The sequence below is a fragment of the Ovis aries genome, chromosome 7, assembly GCF_016772045.2.
Source record: "Ovis aries strain OAR_USU_Benz2616 breed Rambouillet chromosome 7, ARS-UI_Ramb_v3.0, whole genome shotgun sequence".
NCBI lineage: Eukaryota > Metazoa > Chordata > Mammalia > Artiodactyla > Bovidae > Ovis > Ovis aries.
Genome location: NC_056060.1, coordinates 42,930,081 through 42,954,526, shown reverse-complemented (window position 1 = coordinate 42,954,526; position 24,446 = coordinate 42,930,081). Strand labels below are relative to the sequence as shown.

Here is a 24,446-nt window from a genome sequence, read left to right as displayed (position 1 = left end):
GAGGCTGTTCAGAGGCTGTGAGCTCAACCAGAAAATGGCCAAACCTTAGCCGAGGCAAGGCCAAGCAAAAGCTGATGGGCAGCAATGTGCTGGGAGAGGGAAAGACATTGTTTACCCCTCAAAGAGCCTTGAAGCAAATGCTTTTTTGTCAGTTAATTTTCAAGACCAGAAGCATGCAGCAGAGACAGGGGAAAGTCTCAGAAACAGTCTAGTCCTTGAAGATGAATTCTAGAGTAGAGACAGGTTTCCAGAAAGCTGACAAAGCGCTGTCAGAGATGGAGATTTTATACACACACTACCCTTCCTCCCCCTTTTTTCCCACCATTTCTCTCAGCGGCTGAAGGGTAAATACACAGAATTTGAAGGGTGATCCTAAATAGCAGTCTGGATCACCCTTTGTATTTCATTTCCACCAAATCCTCATGGTGTCACAGCTAGGACCTAGAAGGCAGAGCTGACCATGTCTATGTGTTGTAGCAGGCTATCAAAGAAGTAGGAAGAAGCTCCTCAAAAAAGTAAAAAGAGGCGCTTCCCTGGTGATACCGTGGTGAAAAATCCACCTGCAACACAAGGAATGTGGGTTTGATCCCTGGCCGGGGAATATTCCAACCATAAGATGTGCACCCCAACTACTGAGCCTGCCTGCTACAGCCACTGACGCCCGTGCCTTAGAGCGCATGCTCACAACACAGGAAGTCCATGCACCACAACTGGAGACTAGCCCCCACTCACCACAACTGGAGAAGGCCCATGTGCAGCAGCGAACACCCAGCATGGCCATAAATAAATAATAAATCTTTTTTAAAAAAAATTAAAAGTAAAATTACCATATGATCCAGCAGTTCCTTCTCGGGGTATTTATTCAAAGGAAACAAAAACATCAACTTGAAAAGATATCTGCGTCCCCATGTTCACAGCAGTATTATTTACAAAAGCAAAGACTTTCAAGGAAACAGCCTAAATGTCCATCAATGAAGAGGTAAAGAAAATGTGATATACACACATACAATAGAATATTACTCGGCCATAAAAAACAATGAAGTCTTGCTATTCGTGCCAATATGAATGGACTCGGAGGGCATTAGGGTAAGTAAAACAAGTCAGACAGAGAAGGAAAGCTCAGTATGCTTTCACTTATAAGTAGAATCGTAAAACAAAGCAAATTCCCCCAGTACATAGATGGAACAGACTGGTGATTGCTAGAGGTGAGGAGGGGGTTTGTGAAAAGGGTAAAGATGGTCAAAAGGTACAACCTTTCAGTAACAAGATAAATAAGTCCTGGGATGTAATGTACAGCATTGGGACCAGCATTAACAGTACAGTTTCTAAAAAAGATCTTAAAAAGTTCTCATCCCAAGAAAAATAAATTTGTAACTGTATGGTGATGCATGTAAACTAGACTTATCTTAGTGACTGTTTCGAAATATATTCATACATTGAATCGTCACATTGTATGTCGTACATTCTAAACCAGTGTGTTGTATGTTATTTATGTCTCAATTTAAATAAAAAAAGAAGAAAGCAAGGGACAGTGACTTGGCCATAGCAACACTTGTCTGGTAAGTGCTTCCCTGTGGTGGCAAAGGCTTCAAACTTACAGAACGGAAGGACTCTGCAATGAAATGAACATTTGTATTCAATGCACTTCCTAACGTGTTGTTGTTGTTGTTACTGGTATTTTAAATTCAGACAAAGAACCTTCCCTGGTCTTGTGTGGCTATTTTGTTTGGCCCACTGGGCTTTTGTTGGAGCTATTATTTTCACAATTTTTCTTTCTTTTTCGTCTTTACTTCTTCTCCCCTCCCTCCCTCTCTTTCGCTGCTGGATGTGGGATCTTAGTTACCCAACCAGGAATAGAACCGGTGTCGCCTGCAGTGGAAACATGGAATCCTAGCTACTGCACTGCCACGGAAGTCCCTTCTTTTTCAAATGAGTTATCTTTTCAGCTTTGTTTCATGTTACTTTCTTGTATTTTTTTTCACTTTTTATTAAATAGGGATGAGGAAGCAAGGAAAGAAGTCTGGGGACAATCTTTCTTCCTGGCCAGATCTGTGGTATTCGTGCCTATACTTACCCCAACACACATCTACGTCAGACCCAGCAAAACCTAAATGCAGGGGCTATTTCTGTCCTTAAAATTATTCATGCAAGTCTTTCAAAAGAACCACTTAGAAAGAAAGAAATTCTCTGTCCTTTCCTGTATAATTTAAATACTTCACAATCATTTGTAAGCAGTAATATTAGCCTCAAAGGTTGGAATAATACCACTCCAAAATTTTCAGAATATGAGATCTGTAAACTAGAATCTGTGGTCTCTAACATAGGTTACCACAGTTCAGAGACAATTCACTTGAGAAACCAGGGCCATAAATGGAAAATAAAATAAATGGAAGCAATACCCTGAGAGCAAGAACCCTATAGAGAACACTCAGAGTGTTAAATCCACAGTGAGAGGGTCTCTCTCCCTTTCATACAGACCTGCCTCCCAACAACTTCATTTCAAGGCAGGACTAGGAAAGAACGTCATTATTATGCAGATATTTCCCATGGTCTTCCTTTAAAACATTATTCCTTCAACACATTGCAGGGCATGCAGTTGTTATAAGCTGTAAGATTCTGGCCTCAAACATGGTAGGGCCAAAGCCATGCTCTGTCTACCTGACCCCACTGAGTTCCATCTAGCCTTTCACCAAAGGAGTTCCCTGCAGCCTCCAAAACCAGATAAGAAGGGACCCAAGCAATCTGGTAATAATCTCCTCAGGGAAATACAGACCATATTACAAATAGGCTTATGTCCCTGGAAAGCAAATCTGATCGCTCATTTACCCAACCAGTAACTTTTTCATCAGTTAAACTTCTCAATCCATCTCTCCTTCTTGAAGTAACCATGAGAGTTCTGGTTCAACTGCAAGCTTGATTCCATCTGTAAACCTTGCTCAACAGACATCTCTTAATTCTAACATTATCCTTTTTACATCACAACTTCATTCCCACAACCCCCCTGGAGTTGTGAGTGACATAACCCTGCCTCCCACATCTGTCTTCATTCTTATTAGCTACAGGAGCCATCACTTTTACAGCTGTATCACCTTAGGAAGTCTCTTTCTTCCCAAAGATGATTAAGCCAAGGAAATGTATACATTTCTTAACTATAAATGAATGAATAGTGTGACTCAACTATATCCACTCCAGATAAAGCCTGACTCTCCAACTCTACTCAGTAAACCCAGAGGTATACAACATTTACTCTTAAATTTCAAAAGGCCAAAGCTTTTTCCTGGCCCGAGGGCTCTTGGTTTATACCTGATGATGTTAACCTTCATTCCTGGAATGCTGCCTCACCAAGAAGACACCTCACTCCAGAGTCACCACTTGTACATTTTAACATTATTTGCTCAGGTGGCACTAGTGGTAAACTGCTGTGGTGGTAAACCGGCTAACACAAAAGGTGCCAGAGATGCAGGTTTGATCTCTGGATCGGGAATATCCCCTAGAGTAGGAAATGGCAACCCACTCCAGTATTCTTGCCTGGAAAATTCCATGGGCACAGGAGTCTGGCGGACTACAGTCCATGGGGTTGCAGAGAGTCAGACACAACTGACCACGAATGCAAAAAAAACCAACAAAAAAACCACACACACACAACGCTGTTCCTTATGCTTCTAAAGGTTTTCCCCTTTATCCATTTTGTTGTGATATTCTCAGATATTATTATTCTCCATTTCCTTATAATTTAATATATCATAGTTCTGCCTTATATTTTAATTAACTTTTAAGTAATCTGTTTTGTGCAGATTAATTTTATATCTGTTATGATTGTTATGTTTGGACAACTATCTTTATTTCATCTTGTTTTTGCTATTTATTTATGCTTAATACATGCCATTGGTATTAAGCACTGTGTATATACTTCTTTCTCCTTTTTTTTGAAATATGTTTGTTGGAAAGCATTGAGTAAAACGATTTTCACTTAAACCACATCTGTACACCAACTCACACACAATCATGACAATCATCAAATTCATTTTTCTGTTGTTTTCTACATATAGCCATATAATAAACATCATATCCTTAGACTTTTATTGCATAAGTAAAAAAAAAAAAAATTGAGTTACAGGTTTCAGCCCTTACCTGTCTTGTCTTATTCTTAGTTTTTAACTGTTACTCTGAAACTTCTGCTTTTTCTGTGGGGTCAGAAAGACATGAATTCAAGTTCTGCTACTTATCAAAGCAGGGCTTCCCTAGTAGCTCAGCTGGTAAAGAATCTGCCTGCAGTACAGGAGATCCCGGTTCAATTTCTGGGTTGGGAAGATCCCCTGGAGAAGGGATAGGCTACCCACTCCAGTATTCTTGGGCTTCCCTGGTGGCTCAGACAGTAAAGAATCCACCCACAATGTAGGAGACCTGGGTTCAATCCCTGAGTAGGTAAGATTCCCTGGAGAAGGGAATGGCTACCCACTCCAGTACTCTGACCTGGAGAATTCCATGGACAGAGGAGCCTGGTGGGGTACAGTCCATGGGGTCGCAAAGAGTCAGACACAACTGAGCAACTTTCATTTTCACTTATCAAAGCAAGTTCCTTAACCTCTCTGAGACTGTGTTCTCATCTGAAACAGGGAGATCATACCATCAGGGTTTTTGAAGAGTAAATGAAAAAATGTCAAGAACTTGATACATAGTAGTTGCTCCCTAAATACTAATTCCCTTCTTCTCTTCCTTTTAAGCTTTAGATCACAATCTTATTCTGAAATGGGATGATGTGGTCAGAAGCATTGATCTCTCTTCAGTTGGTGTTTTCAGTCTCCCATCTTTAGTTGATAAGGCCGCTACAACATGAAGTTCTTGTTCTGGATCAAAGTGTAAGGTCAGTGACAATTTAGGGTTGGTGGGATATGTGAAAATCTTTCTTTAGCTTTCCCAAATGAATGATATCTTGCCTGGATCATTCTTTTCCATAAAAAGAATTGCAGATGTTGTTTCATTTCCTTGGGGAGTTCATGGTCTTAATTGTGGCTACATCTGAAATCATTATTTGAAAGTTATCTGGACTTTCTTTCCAAATGTTTTAAAATTTATTTTTCACTGAAGATTGAAGATATGAATAGTAAATGTCTTGATATCTTTCTCAGGGTATTCATTTTCACTTATAGGCCAAATCAATTCTGAAAATACTTTTACCTTAAATTATTGATTCTTCAAAATGTATTTCTTTTATTGGGTCAAGTATTTACTTATTATTTTTAAGTTGAAATACTATGCTCAATTTTCTAGAAATGAGTTATTTTGATTCATCACTGTCTATGCACATTTATTTAAGCAACCTAATTTTGGAATTCATTTAGTAGTTAATAAGCATACCTCCCTAATTAACTATTGATATTTAGCAGTTATCAATGTATTCTTTACTACTCTTAGACATGTCCTTATTTGTAGTATTGCAATTTCACTACATGGCCTTTGCATCACAGCTTTATATCTTCTTTCTTATCATGTAGGGCATAGTTGAATCATTTTTGAACTCTGAGACTTTGTTGTCCTGAATCAGACAATTTTAAAGTTTATTGTTTGTTTGTAATTTTGTTCCTTGTGATTGTAAAGTTATAAATGAGTTATTTTTTTTTAATTAGTTATTTTGAAAACTCTTATTTGTTTTCTGAATACGGAGGTTGTACTATTGAAAATTTTTTTTGTGTGACATTTTCATTGGCATTTTAATGGGTTTAATATGAAGAAGCCTGTCTACACTGCCACTTAGGCTACTGTTTTCCAAGAAGTAAAAATATTTTTACTTGTAAACTCTAGCCTTTAAAAGTAAATACAGGAGTACTGTAGATGTTTTTTAAACTGATGATAAGTTATTATCCGATAAGTAATTTTCCTCATCTACTTCATATAAGCGAGGTTTTATTTTCAAATGAACCTCTATACAAACAGATAAAAGTATGCTTCAAAGAAAACAGAAATGTAACTACAGTCATTAGTTTCCTCTAAGACCCACCTTTAAATAAGTCATGGCCAATCTAGCACTGGGAGAAGAAACGAACGTGCCTAATCACACAAAGTTCAGAGCACAGCCTCTGTCTGCCCCGTGGCAGCAAAGTGGGAATGAGGTCAAGCGGCACAAAGCTCTTCTTTAACAGTCTTTAAGTCAGCTTACCACATCCATCCCTGGAGACTCCTCTGTACTTTAGCCTGAGAATAAGTTTTAGCCTTAAGAGTAGAAAAGTTATTTATATTTATATCTTATATCTAACCATTTAACCAAATTTCCAATTCCAAAAGAAATAAAAACTCTTACATACTGAGGAACACATTTTTGAAGAAAGTTCAGTATTTATTTGAAAACGATTTGACAGTATTTTTAGAAGATATAAAATAAGACTTGAACAGAGAGACATGATTCCTGGATGGAAAAAACTGAATATAAAAAAGTTAATCCTTTCCAAATTAATATATAATTTTAATTCTATCTTAAGCAGAATCTCCAATGACATTTTATATTGAAACAAAATCAGTTTAACCCTTATATGGGAAAAAATGCCAAATAATACCAAGAAATATTTTAAAAGAAGAGTAAAATAGGACTCAGTTGCTTTTCTATATATTAAAGCCTAAAATATAACTATCATAATCAAGATAGTATCATATTGATACAGGAATAGAAACAGACCCAGGAAATATAATACAAGGTACAGAAATTGATAGATGTATATGTGAAACAATATAGGGCTAAAGTTGCATTTGACTTCATAAATAAAATACATGGTATCGTCAGACTGGCTATACATTTGAAAGATCATAAAGTTATACTCATATATCATACCTTGTACAAAATATATTTCAGATGGATTTAATATATATATAAATAAATAAATACAAGCATTAGAAGAAGAATTAGAAGGATACTGGCTTAGATAGAAGAAGCCTTCGGAAGACAGAAACCATAAAGAAAAAGACAGATATATGTGACTAAATATTAAAAAAATTTTGGAAAGCAAAATATAATGTAAACAAAATCAAAGACAAATAATATACTGGGAAATAAACAACTGTGTCATACAGAACAAACAAAACATTACTATCATTAATAAACTAAGAGTTCCCAACAAACTGAGGAGTCAAATCATCTTAAAGAGGCATGAGCAAAGGATATGAAATAACAATTCACAGAAGAATGCGAAAGAAAAATAAAACGTGAAAACAGGCTCAACTCACCAAAATTCATGGGAATATAAATGAAAATAGGATACCAGTTTTCACCCAGAAGAGTAATAGTACTCAGTGATGACTAAATACAGAAAACAAGCATTCTGACACTTGCTAATGGAAACCTGCACTGTTACAACTTTTGGGGAAAGGAATCTGGCAATATACTTTTAAACTGGAGATACATGTGTCCTTTGACTCTGCCCCCTGTTGCTCCCCTGTCTTGGGAATCAACCAGGGTGAAGAACCACAAGCCACCCAAGGGAGACGTTAATTTTTCTCCACAGAGACGGAGGAGTGAACATGGTGCAATCACTAACGTGAGTGAGGGCCATGCCTATGAGCTGGATGAATGTCTGTGACATTTACCATGAAAACACAGCCGCATGGTAACGCTTACATTTGAAAGATCCTCAAACGTGTGCATGTGTGATTGAACCGTATGAAATTGCTGATATTCAACTCTTTTTGATCTAATAAAATGGCAATCTAAGTCACAATCTAACATAAGTCTATTACATGTTTATGAATATGAAAAAAATGTGGAATGATATACCCTATCATTAACACTGGTAGCCTGCTGGGGGGAGGGTAAAAGAGGAAAGGAGAAATTAGCTTCCTCATACATCTTTGCACTGTTTTACTTGTTGAAATTTTTGCATATCAAAAATATCTAATAAAGAAAAAACAGGAAAGGAACAAGACTCTCAGGCTGGCTATCACTTGGAAATATATCTATTGGCAGAATCTAGTGATGGTCCATTTAATTTTATCAAATGTAGTGAACAAACACATTTATTTTCTTGTCTCTTTCAATAAGATGATGCAAAATAAAAACCCAACCAAATATTTGTTAACCAAAACAAATTTCTTTTTTTTTTTTTAAGATTTAGACATGGTTTATTAATTTCTCTAACAAGTACTTTTTTTTTTTTAACTGTAGAACATCATAATTTTATTTATTTATTTATTTTTTTAAATTTTAAAATCTTTAATTCTTACATGCATTCCCAAACATGAACCCCCCTCCCACCTCCCTCCCCATAACATCTTTCTGGGTCATCCCCATGCACCAGCCCCAAGCATGCTGCATCCTGCGTCAGACATAGACTGGCGATTCAATTCACATGATAGTATACATGTTAGAATGTCATTCTCCCAAATCATCCCACCCTCTCCCTCTCCCTCTGAGTCCAAAAGTCCGTTATACACATCTGTGTCTCTTTCCCTGTCTTGCATACAGGGTCGTCATTGCCATCTTCCTAAATTCCATATATATGTGTTAGTATACTGTATTGGTGTTTTTCTTTCTGGCTTACTTCACTCTGTATAATCGGCTCCAGTTTCATCCATCTCATCAGAACTGATTCAAATGAATTCTTTTTAACGGCTGAGTAATACTCCATTGTGTATATGTACCACAGCTTTCTTATCCATTCATCTGCTGATGGACATCTAGGTTGTTTCCATGTCCTGGCTATTATAAACAGTGCTGCGATGAACATTGGGGTACATGTGTCTCTTTCAATTCTGGTTTCCTCGGTGTGTATGCCCAGAAGTGGGATTGCTGGGTCATAAGGTAGTTCTATTTGCAATTTTTAAGGAATCTCCACACTGTTCTCCATAGTGGCTGTACTAGTTTGCATTCCCACCAACAGTGTAGGAGGGTTCCCTTTTCTCCACACCCTCTCCAGCATTTATTGCTTGCAGATTTTTGGATCGCAGCCATTCTGACTGGTGTGAAGTGGTACCTCATTGTGGTTTTGATTTGCATTTCTCTAATAATGAGTGATGTTGAGCATCTTTTCATGTGTTTGTTAGCCATCTGTATGTCTTCTTTGGAGAAATGTTTATTTAGTTCTTTGGCCCATTTTTTGATTGGGTCGTTTATTTTTCTGGAGTTGAGCTGCAGAAGTTGCTTGTATATTTTTGAGATTAGTTGTTTGTCAGTTGCTTCATTTGCTATTATTTTCTCCCATTCAGAAGGCTGTCTTTTCACCTTGCTTATATTTTCCTTTGTTGTGCAGAAGCTTTTAATTTTAATTAGATCCCATTTGTTTATTTTTGCTTTTATTTCCAGCATTCTGGGAGGTGGATCATAGAGGATCCTGCTGTGATTTATGTCTGAGAGTGTTTTGCCTATGTTCTCCTCTAGGAGTTTTATAGTTTCTGGTCTTACATTTAGATCTTTAATCCATTTTGAGTTTATTTTTGTGTGCGGTGTTAGAAAGTGATCTAGTTTCATTCTTTTACAAGTGGTTGACCAGTTTTCCCAGCACCACTTGTTACAAAACAAATTTCAGAATTTGCAATAAGACTAATAAAAACAAAAATTCAGAGAACATTAAGTGTTGACAAGTGGAGCAAAAGTCACATTTTTACACTGCTAATGAAGAGTGAATCGGTGTAATCACTTTCAAATGACTTGGCATTACCTAATAAATTTGAGCATTGCATATTTTATGACCTAGCAACTGAATTCCAAAGTATACGTCCTAGAAAAACTGGATGAGGACTAAGACCCATGTACAGAGTGTACTGTGCAGCATTTTCGTGAGAGCAAAAAACTGGACAGAGGATGAGATGGCTGGATGGCATCACTGACTCGATGGACGTGAGTCTGAGTGAACTCCGGGAGTTGGTGATGGACAGGGAGGCCTGGTGTGCTGCGATTCATGGGGTCGCAAAGAGTCGGACACGACTGAACTAAACTAAAAAACTGGAAGCAACCCAAATGTCCCAAATGGGTTTAACAGAAAAAGTATGGGATATTTCATACACAGAAAGAAATACTGATGTACTAATTAATACTAGATAGTAGGGAAAACGAGTGAACTTCAGCTGCATATACCTACCTGCTGCTGCTGCTGCTGCTAAGTCGCTTCAGTCATGTCTGACTCTGTGGGACCCCAGAGACGGCAGCCCACCAGGCTCCCCTGTCCCTGGGATTCTCCAGGCAAGAACACTGGAGTGGGTTGCCATTTCCTTCTCCAATGCATGAAAGTGAAAAGTGAAAGTGAAGTCGCTCAGTCGTGTCCAACTCCTAGCGACCCCATGGACTGCAGCCTACCAGGCTCCTCCATCCATGGGATTTTCCAGGCAAGAGTACTGGAGTGGGTTGCCATTGCCTTCTCTGATATATTTACCTAGTTAATCTCAAAATGTAATGTTGGGTAAAAATCTAAGCCAGAGAAAAAGTATGATTCCATTTCAAAAAGAGGTGACACTAAACAATTTAAGAAAAAGCAGGGGAATGACAGGTAAAAGAAAAATAATCCAGATTATGGCTTTCCAGGAAGAAGGAGAAAGGAGGGGCTGGAAGGAGCAAACGGGAGTCTTTAAAGATAGGGAGAAAAGTCAGGAAACATATGCATGTTTCACCAGTAGTCTTTAAGGTGTACATGTGTATACATCCATATATTTTCAGGATGTGTGGTGTGTTTCACTCACACACACTTGTGCACACAGAATCTAGAGCTATACTTGCCCATGCCTACAAAGCCCATCCTATTACTAGAGAAGTCACTTAATCATCTTACAGGAATGCTTTGCATTGCAGATGTTTAATATATAAATGAACAGATATATTTTAGAGTAATACTCAAAAGGAACAGCCCTGGGAGTCATGTTCTTCCAGAGTCAGGGTAAAGTGGAAATTTCTCTTACACAATTTTTGCAGTGCACCAGAAACTGGTGAGACTGTATCAGAAAATCCAAGATAAACACACACACTGACATAAAATTTTTCAAATCACCTTGGGAAAACTTTGTTAAATCACAGCAAAAAGCAAAGGGAACATTTCTGGGCAAGAGTTACATGGGTTTTACTTTCACCCTGGGGTAATCCTTTGATTTACTTTCTAATTTAAATTACATGACACCAAAACTCAAGTTTCGGCTAGTAAGATTTTCAAAAGCAGGGGGAAAACATGCCATTTCTCGACTACAAATCTTGAGGACCCAGGAGACACTGATTTATTGGGAACAGACCAGATGAAGCTCTATTTCCAGATATTACAATGTTGGTCCTGATTCACAGCAGTGGAGCAGCTAAAAGCCTTCTATATAAGGTGGTGTTTTACCAGGTGAAGGAAGACAATTAGAAAGGGAGGAAGTCTGTCCTTACTCCCATCCTCCACAGCTGCTGGAAACCAAAGCTGTTCCTCTAATTGAATCACTGCTAATTCTATGCTACTGGCTTCTTTCCTTTCCCAAGGATTATTTTGAATATTTGGACGTCTACTTTGTCACTCTGTTCTGTCTATTGCTGTTAGGAGTTTGGTAAATAATCTGATTTACCTAAGATGTTTTACCGACAGGATATCCTGTATCTGGTTAACTAAGGCTAGAGGAAAGAGTGGTTAGACAATCTGAAAGCATGTTATTTTTAAAAGGAAAGGAAAAGACAAAAAAGTCAAAGTGGCTCCAGGCCCTTCACCATCTCAAGTAAACCAAAACAGTATGATACTGAACTACCTCCCCAAACATGACTTATTAACAGATGCGACATTTTTACTTCCTCATGCTAGAAAGTTCCACTTCATGCTCATGACCTGGAAATACAGGTGCAGCACAATCAATGAGGTAAGCAGCTCTAAGTTTTCTCTTTAGCAAGTGAAAAATGGGAAATTAAATTAATTGCTGCGCCTGAATACATTTCCTTCAGCAAAGTTGCACATATTGCTTTTTTAAAAAATCAGCTTTTTGGAAATACAATGCACATAAAAATTTACCCTTTTAAAGTATACAAAATTCAGTGACTTGAGAAAATTTTAAAATTGTACATCCATCACTACCATCAAATTTCAGAACATTTTCTTCACCCAAAAAACAAAGTCCATAGTTTTTAAACAGTCAATCCCCATTTCCCCTCCCCCACCCCAGGTCCTGCAACCATGAATCTACTTTCTGTATCTATAGGATTTTCCTGTTCTGGACATTTCGATAAATGGAACCATAGATTACATAGCCTGTTGTGCCTGGTTTCTTTCACTTAGCATAATCATTTCAAGGTTCATCCATATTGTAGTATAAATCAGTACTTCCTTTTTATGGCAAATAATATTCCATTGTACAGCTATACCATAATTTTATCCATTCATCAGTTGATGGGCATTTGCGTTGCTAATTTATGATAAAGAGCAAAAAGAAAGCCTAGAAAGCAGAAGGAACTAGCCTTCAGCTCAGAACTAAACCTAAGCCTGGGGTTAATAGACAACTACTGTGATACTTGCTTTTACACTCCATTCCCATAAATCATGTTACTCCTAGATTATGTTAGTAGAAATGTCAGCAGTCTTAACATGGGATATAAAATTTTTTCTTATACTATTATTGAGGGAAGAAGAAGGAAAATAGAATTAAAATATAATTGAGTAAACTCCTTTGATAGGTGAGCAGATAAATTGTGGCATACCAATACTCTAGAATATTACTCAGTAATAAAAGGAATAAAATATTGATACATACAGCATGGATGCATCTCCATGTAATTATGTTAGCAAAAGAGGCCAGGCAAAAGTAAATATAATATATATCTACATTTACATAAAACTCTGGAAAATGCAAACTCTTCTAGAGTGACAGAAAGCAGATCATTAGTTGCCTGAAGACGGGGAAGGGAAAGGAGAGATTGTTACTGAGCATGAAGAAACTTTTTTTTTTTAAAGAAACTTTTACATGGATTTGTTCACTGCTTTGATGGTGGCTATACTTCCATGGATGTATGCAGTCAATATTCTTCAACTTTAAATATGTATCATTCATCATATGTCCATTATATTGCATGTCAATTATGTTTCAACAGAGCTGTTAAGAAACACTATTTTTTAAAAAGAGAGTATACCATTCCCACCACCCCAAAAAAAGTAGGCTTCCCCAGTGGCTCAGTGGTAAAGAACCTGCCTGCAGTGGAGAAGACACAGGAGACACGAGTTTGATCCCTAGGTTGGGAAGATCCCCTGGAGGAGGGCATGGAAACCCACTCCAGTATTCTTGCCTGGAGAGTCCCATGCACTGAGGAGACTAGCAGGTTACAGTCCAAAAGTTCAGAAAAAATTGGACGCAATTGAAGCAACTAAGCACAAACCAAAAAAAGTGAGCATATGGAAAACGCTACTTTTAGTTTGCAGATATGGTTTCAATTAATTCTGTAACAAGTTAAATTACTCTCATTTTACACACAAGGAAATTTGAGAATGTGAAAGCACAGAAGTTTTCCAAGATGGTCAGTCAGTACCAGGCTGAGATCTCAAAATCCATGCCCTTTCATTACACCACACTGCCTTTCACTGTTTCTGTTATAGACCCAACTCTGTTCTGGGATCCTTGGTCCAGGCATTTCCCAAGTCATGGAGTTTCTGGTCCACAGAACTGTATGTTTTAGGGTAGTACTCCAAATTTGTTTTTTGATGTTTTTTTTTTTTTTTTTTGCCCATCATTTTATGCTGCCACAAATACCTTTCCAATTATGGAGATTTATCCGATTCAATTGATTTACTCATTCTCAGTGGATCAGAATGGTTAATCTGGATTAGATCAAGGCAAGTAATCCTGGTCCCTAGGTCAAAGGAGTGAAAATAATTCATCTGAGATTAAAAGCAAGCTGGACAAAAACAAAAACTGCCTACTCAACCCACCAGAGGTGGATGCTGTACTTCTCTGGGACAGAAGCCACCCCTTTGATTATGAGAGGCCCAAGAATGTGGACTATTCAGAGTTGCTCTGAAGCGTCTACTTACTTTTCACCACCCCTTCCTCTAAACTTGAACTTTGAGTTGAGGATCCCATCCTATGTCTGAGCAGGACAAGCACGAAGGTGGTTTCATCACCTCCTTACCTCCTCCTGATCATGTTTTTACCACACAAACAACGGAAGTCTCTCCAAATGCTACCAATCGCAACTGGGTTCATTTGAACATGGACTAGGAAACTAATTAAATACAATTAATGAAAAAGTGAAAGCTGGTTAAAACAATTTTTTGATAAGACAGCTTAGATTTGGGGGAGAAGAGGGTGTTCTTTCTTTCATGGAAGACCTTCACAATGACGATTAACTGTAGCAAATATCTTCTACTTGCCTCTCCAAACCCATTCTCTATTCCATCGTACCTGGCTCTACACTCTAAGAGACTAAACTGTGGACTCCACAGCCAGCTTCCTTGTTCATTGTCTTCCAGTTGACTTTAGTCAATAGTGAGCACAAGCAGATAGGAGGAGAGAAGAGAATGATTTCAGGGCATTTGTTTCCCAGCACCCCTGCTGGCAGGATCATTATAATTGGGCCACATCCCTTTCTCAGAGGCCGCAGTTCCAGGCCGGAGGGTCCTCTCCTCCTAGCCCTCATCCCCTCTAGGTCTAGGACGGTAAAGGAACCCTGAGAAGGTACATCCTCCCTTGTGGTTTCCCTAAACTCTGTTCATGTCCTTATAAATATTCTCTTTATTAAGCTCTCCTAAAATTAATTGACTTGAGGATGTCAATTGTTTTCAGTGCAGCTGACGGTTTCTGAGGGTTAAGACTATGCTTATTCAGGAAAAGAACTTATTCCAAGTTCTCAATTTATATGAAAACACTGACATTCATGGGGTTGAAACCAAGCCCAGACAAAAATAAATAACAGCAAGGTGAGATGTGGAGTAGGGTGGTCAAACAGCACCAATTCGCCCTTCCTGCCTTGACAATTCTGTAAGGCAAAAGAATAGATTTGTAAGAACAGTGAAGGTGGTGGATGTATTTCTCAGATTTTTAAAATATGAGAGATGTTTGACATCCAGTTTGCTATGTCATGCTTCTTTACACTTACTGATCATACTTCTATGGTACCTTCGATCTTTCTGCATATGACATTCCACTGAGACTGAGACTTTAAACCACTCTTTCTGTTTTAATGGTCAAATATAAAGAAAGATATATTTGTTATTATAAAAACTGCCTAAACAGCAAATCAAGGAAAGAGAACAGATTTCAGAGGTACCATCTGTTTTCTCTCATTGATAAATAGTATCATATACAGTGAATAATGCTGTACAGGTGAAGTGATGCCTCCTGTGACATGCATAAGATACAATCTCAAGTAGACTTTGATTAGAGTTTATATATCAAAGATATAAGTCTATTAAGGTAAAAGATGGATTTTGATCCTATCTAAGCCCCAAACTAACCTCCCATCCCAAGAACTGCCTCAACTATGTCATAACTAAACAGAATAACTACTTTAAGGTTAAATTTCTTTGATGATGTCAAAATACCATTTAAAATCTGTAAAGCTCTTTTAAGTGAAAAGGATAAAATGTTGAAATATGAATATGATGCTTTGTTCATTTTTGTTTGGTTTGTGTTAGTGTGTGTGTGTGTTTACCATAGATTAGGACAGGAGATAGAAAAGAGGAACTCACTGGATTAACCTGAGCCAGTGAGGAAAGACCTACCCCTGTATTTATGATGGGTATTTATTAGAACTTAAAGAGTATTTGAAAAGGGATACCAAAAGAAAATCTGGGAGTTCTGGCAGCTTTCATTTACTTCTACATAACACCAGATGGTTCTTACAAAGCTCTCAACTCTTATTTTTTAAATGAGTGTTAGCTTCATTCTTTCAGCTTTTCCCTAGCTTAATACAACATATCAATGAATAATACTATCTTATATTTGTATAGCATTTTAAAATTTACAAAGAACTTTCCTATTCATTATCTCAATTCACTTTTACAGTATTTCACAGAAAATATTAAAACCCCCATTTTACAGATGAGGAAACTAAGGCCTCAAAATAATAGGATTCTTTCAGTAGCAACTTGAATTAGGTTAGGTAAAAAAATGGGAATATATTGGTTCACTTCAACTGGATGGATGGACTCCAATTCTCACTGGGCTCTCTTTCCTTCCCTTTATCTCTCTGTCTTTCTCTCTTTTGCTTCCCCTCTATGCATCAGACTTTACTCTTTCAGGAGACTGAAGCATGCCCTTAGTGATTCTTTCTACACTGAGGCAGGAAAGGGTGGGACCCCTCCTCTCGCAACCTGAGTTGAAAAATTTCAGAGAAAGACTCTATTGACCCTTGCTGGGTTGCATGCCCACCCTTTGAACCAACTCCTCTGGCCAGTACTCCCCAAACAAGCAAAACAGACACGGCCAGTTAGGGAACTGTGAGCAGGGCATACGGGCTGCATCTTGCCCAAGGAGCAGAATCAGAACAACTTCACAACTGGATCTTCAGACTGTAAGCCTAACAGCCTCTCCTTCACTTCTGGCCTCTCACTACAGGGACCCTACAGAGTTCCTCTCTTCCTCACAGTTGCCAGTGCACTTTGGTTCAAGGCTTGGAAAAGACCTCAGATTCTTGTCCTGTTCCTGTCACTTGCCATCTGTGTTCATGGGCAAGTTACCTAACCTCTGGGAACCACAGCTTCCTTCTTTGTAAAGCAAAGTAAACAATTTCTGCATCACAGGGTCATCAAAAGGATAAAGGGTGACAACATACTCCAGATGACTTTGAAAATGATAAGGAACTACCTTAAGGTCTATTACTTGCATTCTGTATGTAAATCTTACAGAGGCTAAAATTACACAGTAACAGTCTTCAGTCATCATTCTCCCCGCCACCAGCCCTCCGTTAGCATCACGTTGCTTCTGACATTTTTACTCTTTAAGGAGCATCAAATGGTGTCTTGAAAAGATTTAGTCCCAAAGAAAAGTTTAAAAACAGATGGTTTAATGGCACTCATCGTACCTTCTCAGTACAGATTAACCAAGAGATGGAAAATTTTTGGAAGACACACAAGACCAGTATTAAGAGTGGTTATCTCCAAGGAGTGGGCTATAAGTTCGTGTTTGGAAAGAACTTCTCTTTTTTACTTATTCCTGTGTTTACTACTTAAATTTTTAAAAATCTTACACACATATTCCTTTAATAAAAAAACATTGAAAAATTACAAGGTTAGTTACTACAGAAATTGAACATAGTATATATCTAATATAGAATCTGACACTTAAGAAGCTTTCCATATTTCCTGCTTACTGATCAAACTAAGTATTTCTAGTTACCACCTATCCAGCAAAGTGAAGTCCACTTCACTAGACTAAAAGCCAGCTCTAATCTCTATGAAAGTACATTTTCCATTCATCATATTGTGAGGAATGCTCATACCCACCTGCTGAGGATATGGTTTTAAATTCTTACACCTTTACACACCAAAACTAAAAACTACCTTCTTAATGTCCAATTATAAAACAGTACATTCAGCTACCTCTCCACCCTGTTACTGCTGTTTATTAACATCAGAGGATGCTAGACTTCTAGGAACCATTCTATCTTATAGCGGAGGGTTTGTATGTTATTTCTAAGGAATTAAAGGTTACATGGCAGCAGATGCCAAAACTAAAAGACAGATTTAACTAGCATTTTTTTAAAATGATGCAATAGCTACAAAGCTTGGATGCTGTGCACCAGCTAAGTGCTATACTGGTTGCCTAGTTACATCTCTGCAAAAGGTCAAAAAAGTTGTCTCTAAATCTAGAAGGAATTAAACCTTAAAGTTTTACCATTTTACCCCTATGTAGACATCCCTTAAAATAAATGCCCATTGCACTTTGATCAGCTGGCAGCACTTGGGAATATCTAAGGAGATGTTTTAATAAAAGACATTTCTATATATGAAATTTGTTACCATGCTTACATTTCATTGAAGTTGCAACATCTGGACTCTTTCTGTTTTGTCATACCCAATTGAAGACCACCACTACAGAGTATTAAAAAACTTTCCAACTTAGTTGATATAACTTGTAAAGTGGAAGTGGAAAAAGTCCAGTGTTTTAAATTGTTAAACTTCAAAAAAAAATTTTTATTGCAATAGCTTTGTAAATTATAGGCCATTTATAATTGAGCAACAAAAATATGTATCTTAATAATAAACAACTAGTATCTTAACTCTTTGAATTTCCTGACTGGCTCTGCTGGCAGACACTTTTAAGTCCAAATATGTTCTCCTAGTAATGGCACAGGACAGGACAACAATTTTGGTTTATAAATCTAAAAACATGAGTGTATTAAAATGGATGAGATTTCCTCCAGAATTTGAATAGGGAGAAACAGTCTTTTTTTTTTTTTTTCTTTCCTCTTGAAGTTCGGCATTTTTATTTTGAGGTAAAAATTCACAGAACATGAAATTAATCATGGACCACTTTAAAGTGTACAATTCAATGGCATTTAGTATATTTAAGAAGTTGCATATCCATCATCTCTATTTAGTTCCAAAACATTCCTATTACCCCCACAGAAACCCTGCATGCAGAGTAGTTTGGGTCATTTGGATCTCCTATTTACATTGACTCTGTAATTTCTCTTTGGAAAGGAATAAAAGAAGCTGAGTTTAATCAACAGCATAAGGATTTCATCTCCTTTCATTTCTTCTAGAGTTTGTTTGATTCACGAAACAATCCAGCTGAGATTCAAAACTGAAAAGAGGTTAGTCTTAAAAAAATGAAACCAAGATTGAGAGTCCTAGAAGGAAGGAACCCCAAAAAGGGATTCCTAAGAATATCAGAGTTAACTCACAATCTATTCAAGACCTATTCTCATTAGAAACCCAGATCTTCTACAATAGACAGTGCTCAATCTTTCTTTTTTTTTTTTTTGGAAGAAAAATAAAAATAAAGAAAGAATTCCTTGTACCTACCAGCTAGAACCATTTAGAAGATAGGAAACAAACACATTAAAAAAAAAAGATTACCAGCTCCTAAAAGTCAAATTCTATTCTGGGGAAGGTAATGAATTGCTCTTTTAAGTACACTTACAACCTCTTTGAACCAGCGGCTTAGAGAATAAAAATCTCCAAATAAATGTCAGAGAAATAAAATCAATGAGGCTTTAGGGTCTTTAGTATTCCTGATTTCTCAGTCTGACTTTGCTGTGGGTGAGGACAGAGCAGGGCATTATGGAGAAGGGAGGAAAGGCTGAATAAGTGTCTTCAACAAGATGCACCCACTTACTTACACCATGGACATCATGCAGGGGTACACAGGTAACACTGGAAAAATCTAAGAGTGGGCTATGAAATCTAACACTTCATAAATGTTGGTTCTTCTAAGATGGCTTGGGGCAAACATATGTATGTGGATACAGATTTTTCAAGAGTTAGGGTTCACCTTTATACTCAACCCAAACCCTGGAGGTTATTGTCATTATTTTGTTCAATCAAAATTTCTACCTTCACAATTCATCAGCATGACAATCACTTTCTACCAGAGCTATTTTTAAACATCTTTGGGATCAACTGTCCCAGAACTCTAGTAGTTTTAGCACTAAAGATCCCAACTCCCCAGTAATCCCTCAGTCTTGGACAAAATCAGGATGGTTTGTTATTCTACAGCTAGCCCTATGTTTGACCTTCAGATCTGTATTGCTGACCTATCTAGAAGTGGATAGAGAGGGGACTCATTACAAAATTAGCTACAACATTTGAAATCTCCATCAAAAATTTCTGGCTACATCCTACTGCAGAGATGGTTTTAAAAAATAACCCAGTGATCCATTTCATTCACTAGGCAAGCAATGGTTTTATGCTTTGTGGGGATGACCTACCTAATGTATGGAAATTAAACCACACTTAGAAATTAGCTAGAATAAATACCACTACAGTAAAGTTCTAGAGGAGAGTGAAAAAGTTGGCTTAAAGTTCAACATTCAGAAAACTAAGATCATGGCACCTGGTCCCATCACTTCATGGGAAATAAATGGGGAAACAGTGGAAACAGTGTCAGACTTTATTTTGGGGGGCTCCAAAATCACTGCAGATGGTGATGGCAGCCATAAGATTAAAGGACACTTACTCCTTGGAAGGAAAGTTATGACCAACCTAGATAGCATATTAAAAAGCAGAGATATTACTTTGCCAACAAAGGTCCGTCTAGTCAAGGGTATAGTTTTTCCAGTGGTCGTGTATGGATGTGAGAGTTGGACTGTGAAGAAAGCTGAGTGCCAAAGAATTGATGCTTTTGAACTGTGGTGTTGGAGAAGACTCTTGAGAGTCCCTTGGACTGCAAGGAGGTCCAACCAGTCCATCCTAAAGGAGATCAGTCCTGGGTGTTCTTTGGAAGGACTGATACTAAAGCTGAAACTCCAATAATTTGGCCACCTCATGCGAAGAATTGACTCATTGGAAAAGACTCTGATGCTGGGAGGGATTGGGGGCCCGAGGAGAAGGGGATGACAGAGGATGAGATGGCTTGATGGCATCACCGACTCGATGGACATGAGTTTGAGTGAACTCCGGGAGTTGGTGATGGACAGGGAGGCCTGGCATGCTGCGATTCATGGGGTCGCAAGGAGTCGGACACGACTGAGTTACTGAACTGAACTGAACTGAAAGTTCTAGAATACTGTTATTTTTCTTCCAATTTCTACAGGTTAGAGCCTAATAAATATAGCATAATGTGACAGGCAGACATAACAGCATAAAATAAAAATCTCACATTTCTTTGGTGCTATTCAAAGACCTTGGAACTTGCACACTGCCAGCAAACTCTCCAGAGCTGGAGAAATGCCAAAAGCAGCACAGTCCTCAGAGGCCACACCCACAGCACCAGAAAGTCTGGCCAAGGGAGGAGCCACTGGACTTCAACCTGTCCACCTGATCCAACGCCACATACTCCAAGAAAACTAAAAGCCTTTAGTGCCCGTATCCACAAAGCAGGATTTGCAGAGTCAAGACAAGAACTCACTATTTCAAGTTGGGAACCCTAAACCTTCTCAACCCTATACAATGAAATGTAAGATAATTTGATCTCTGTTACCTGAAGCATTTCTACCTTTCTGAACAGTTCATCTTTTTTACTCTGCAGTAGGCAGAATAATGGGCTTCCCCCAGTGGCTCAGCAGTAAAAAATCTGCCTGCAATGCAGGAGGACACAGAAGATGCGGGTTCGATCCCTGGATCAGGAAGATTCCCTGGAGGAAACCATGGCAACCTATTCCAGTATTCTTGCCTGGAGAATCCCATGAACAGAGGAGCTCGGTGGGCTCCAAGTAAGATAATATTTTTGTACTATTTTAACCCACAGTCCATGGGGTAACAAAGAGTCAGACACAACTGAGCATGCATGCAGGCAGAATAACAGCCCTCAAATAGGTCCATGCCCTAATTCCTGGAACCTGTGAATATACAACCTTACATAGACAGAGGGACTTTGAAGATACGATTAAATTAAGGACCCTGAGATGGGGAGGGTATCTTGCATTACCTAGATATGCCAAATCTTATCACATGGACCCTTAAAGTCAAAGAACACTTCCTGGCTCAGTTCAGAACGGCTATGGGTGAAAGACGCATGGAGATGCAAGGCTGTTGGCTTTGAAAATGGAGGAAGGAGACTAGTATTCTCTCCAGAATTCTTTCTCTCCTTTCCGCCAGAAAGGAACACAGTTCTTTAGACCAGTAAGATCTCTACAGAACCTAACCTGCAGAACTGTAAGATAATATACTTGTACTATTTTAATCCACAAAGTTTGTGATAACCTGTTATAGCAGCAAACAAGAAATGAAGACATCATTATCACTGCCGTTCAATTTGCATAACACTTTAGCAGTATTTTGTTTTAAATCTCAATATTTGACCATTTCTTACCTACTGCTTTATTTGCATCTCTATACAGACATAAAAATTAGATTTGGTACTAGAACAAATATGCTCAAAATCCCTCCAACAGTGCAAAACAATATATTTTTTTAAATGTCTGTTTAGTTTCTTTCTTTAGTTTGTTAGCAGAGATCACTTATATAAGGAGTTTCTTTGCATAACTGAAACCAGTAATTATGTATGAAGCAAAAATGCTTGTACAGAAGAGTGAAAATGACAAATAACTTCTTTAAAGGTGTGTAAAGACACAGCAGTTCTCAATGTATCCTTAGGGCACCAGATTGCTGGAAGATGCCACTGGCCTTTTGTGAGCCAAGGGCAGGATACCAAGGAATACAATGAAGAATTGCCCCATTCAACACACAGCAACTCCCACCGAGAAATCCGCTTGAATTAATTTGAAACATTTAAGTACATTTATTAGTATGAAAGAAATCAACACCAAATCAGATAAGAGAACAAGAAGTACTTGTTTTAAAAGTCTTCATTATTAATAGTATTTGGTAGAAAGTAGGGATGGCTCAGCCCTCACCTGAAAGATATTAAATACTTCAAACAAAATCTCATTATGGGGTAACAAAAGCTATGCATGGTCTTAAAAGCACAAAACACACGTAGACCTTCCTTCTAATAATCTCTAGACCAGAAATTCTCAATCCTGACTATATATTATAATCACCCGGGAGCTCTTAAAAACTACAGATAATCAGATTCTGATTCAACTGGTCAGTACTTTCAAACACATCCCTGAAGATTCCGATGTGCACCCAGGACTGAGAACCACTGTTCTGTACCATCCACAAGCAGTCTACTGGACACACCCATCTGGATGTGGCCACTCCACAGATTTGAATCTGTTCTTCTTGTAGCCCAGTTATCACCACCACTGAATCTCCCAAAAGAGAAACTTGGCAGTTTTTCTAGATGTCCTCCATTCCTTCATCTCTATTCAGCAATTCTTAACATATCCAGCCCATCATTCCCAACCCAAGATATATACTGGTCTCCCTTGCATGAGGCTTCTCTCTAATTCTTCTCCTAAGAAGGTTCTGACAGTAGTATATACTAAATATTGGCTGAATGAGTAAATGGATGAATGGCTACCTTCAGTAAACTAAGGGTAAAAGTAGGTTTTATTTTTTATTTGCATTTTGCTGTAGCCAGTAATAGTTATGTAAATAAACAATCAAAAATCTAACAGCCATATTTAAGCCATTGCCATATGATCCAATGGGGAAAGAAGAGAAGTAGGTAGGGGTACAAAGAAACAATACTGGTCATGAGTCAATAACTACGAAAACTGAGTGACATGGATATCCTCTCTATTTGGGTATATGCCTGAAATTTATCCTAAGGAAGTTAAATTTTAAAATAGGGGGGAAAGTCCACATCAGGATGATGAAAGGTGGAACTATGTCTTGGCTGGAGAGGGTGAATACATTATCACCTGCCTCAGCAATATGGAGACCTTAGGGCTTCCCTTGTGGCTCCGCTGGTAAAGAATCTGCCTGCAAAGTGGGAGACTTGGGTTCAATCCCTGGGTTGGGAAGATCCCCTGGAGAAAGGAAAGGCTACCCACTCCAGGACTCTGGCCTCGAGAATTCCATGGATGTATCCATGGTGCTGTAAAGAGACGGACACGACTGAGTAACTTTCACTTTTTTCAAGTTTATAGCTAGATTCAAATGACTTTCATCAGTTTCAAAAGCCAAGTCAGTTTCTTCAAGAAGAAACCACACCAGTATTAAACAGACCTTTTATTGTTACTGTTGTTGCTGCTGGAAAAGTCCTTATAACATCAAAACCAGTTAAGAACAGGGTTTTCCCTACCCTTCTCCAGTCTAACTTACTCTGACATCTGTCTTTCATTATCCTCAATAGGTGCTACCAGTTAATCATGTTTGGTGCCATAGGGATACATTTTGTTAAGGCAGTCATCTCAAAGGGTCTCCAAATTCAGGTTTTTAGAAAAAAGTAGGGGGCAAAGTGGGGAGGAGGGCAGAGGGAGTTCTGGTGAGAAATCTGATCTTTAACAATCATTAAGGAGAGTCTTTTCTTTCCCCTTTAAATCCCCTTCAGCAATCAACATTGCTAAAGACTATAAATGTTTCTTCTTGATCAACATTTCATGTTAAACGCTTTCACCTATAGGCTTACTGAAGATGTTTTTTTCATTTTAAAGTTCTGGTTAGATTTAAGATCATAGAAGAAAATATTTCAGAATTCTTACCTCTTCACTTCCCAAAGCCTGAGGCTCACTGGCTGTTGAGAAAACAGAGAGGAAAGTGTTTCATTAAAAAAAGGAGAGACAACATGATACATAAAAGCTGAACAAGCAAATAAATGTTTCTGTAAATAGGGTTTGGTGGTGATGGCTGAATAGTTTGAAGGGCAGGGGGGTTCACAGGTTTACATTTCTGAGCCAAGAAACATTTGTTAACTCTTTTTCTTTGAAGAAACAGATTTGTGAAAATATGAGTTCCTTTCTTTGTGAACATCCCCAGCCTACAAGAAAACACGAAAGTCAGCCTGGGGAACCTAGGGCAAGCAGAGTTCTTGGTGAGAGGCTGTGTACAGGTGAGATGAAACAAACTTTCCTCCTAACT

General features: G+C 38.1%; 1 protein-coding gene across 3 annotated transcripts in view; it reads right to left on the bottom strand.

Annotated features, from left to right (window-relative positions):
- The window catches only part of GNG2 (G protein subunit gamma 2), a 130,736-nt gene that overhangs the window by 87,379 nt on the left and 18,911 nt on the right, over positions 1-24,446 (bottom strand). For 2 of the 3 annotated variants that reach the window (XM_060418603.1, XM_027971742.2), the window contains one exon: positions 24,071-24,102. The exons of the other annotated variant lie outside the window; for it this stretch is intronic. The gene's annotated coding sequence lies outside the window, so the exon portion shown is untranslated. The remainder of the gene's footprint in view (positions 1-24,070; positions 24,103-24,446) is intronic. 3 annotated transcript variants of the gene reach the window in all.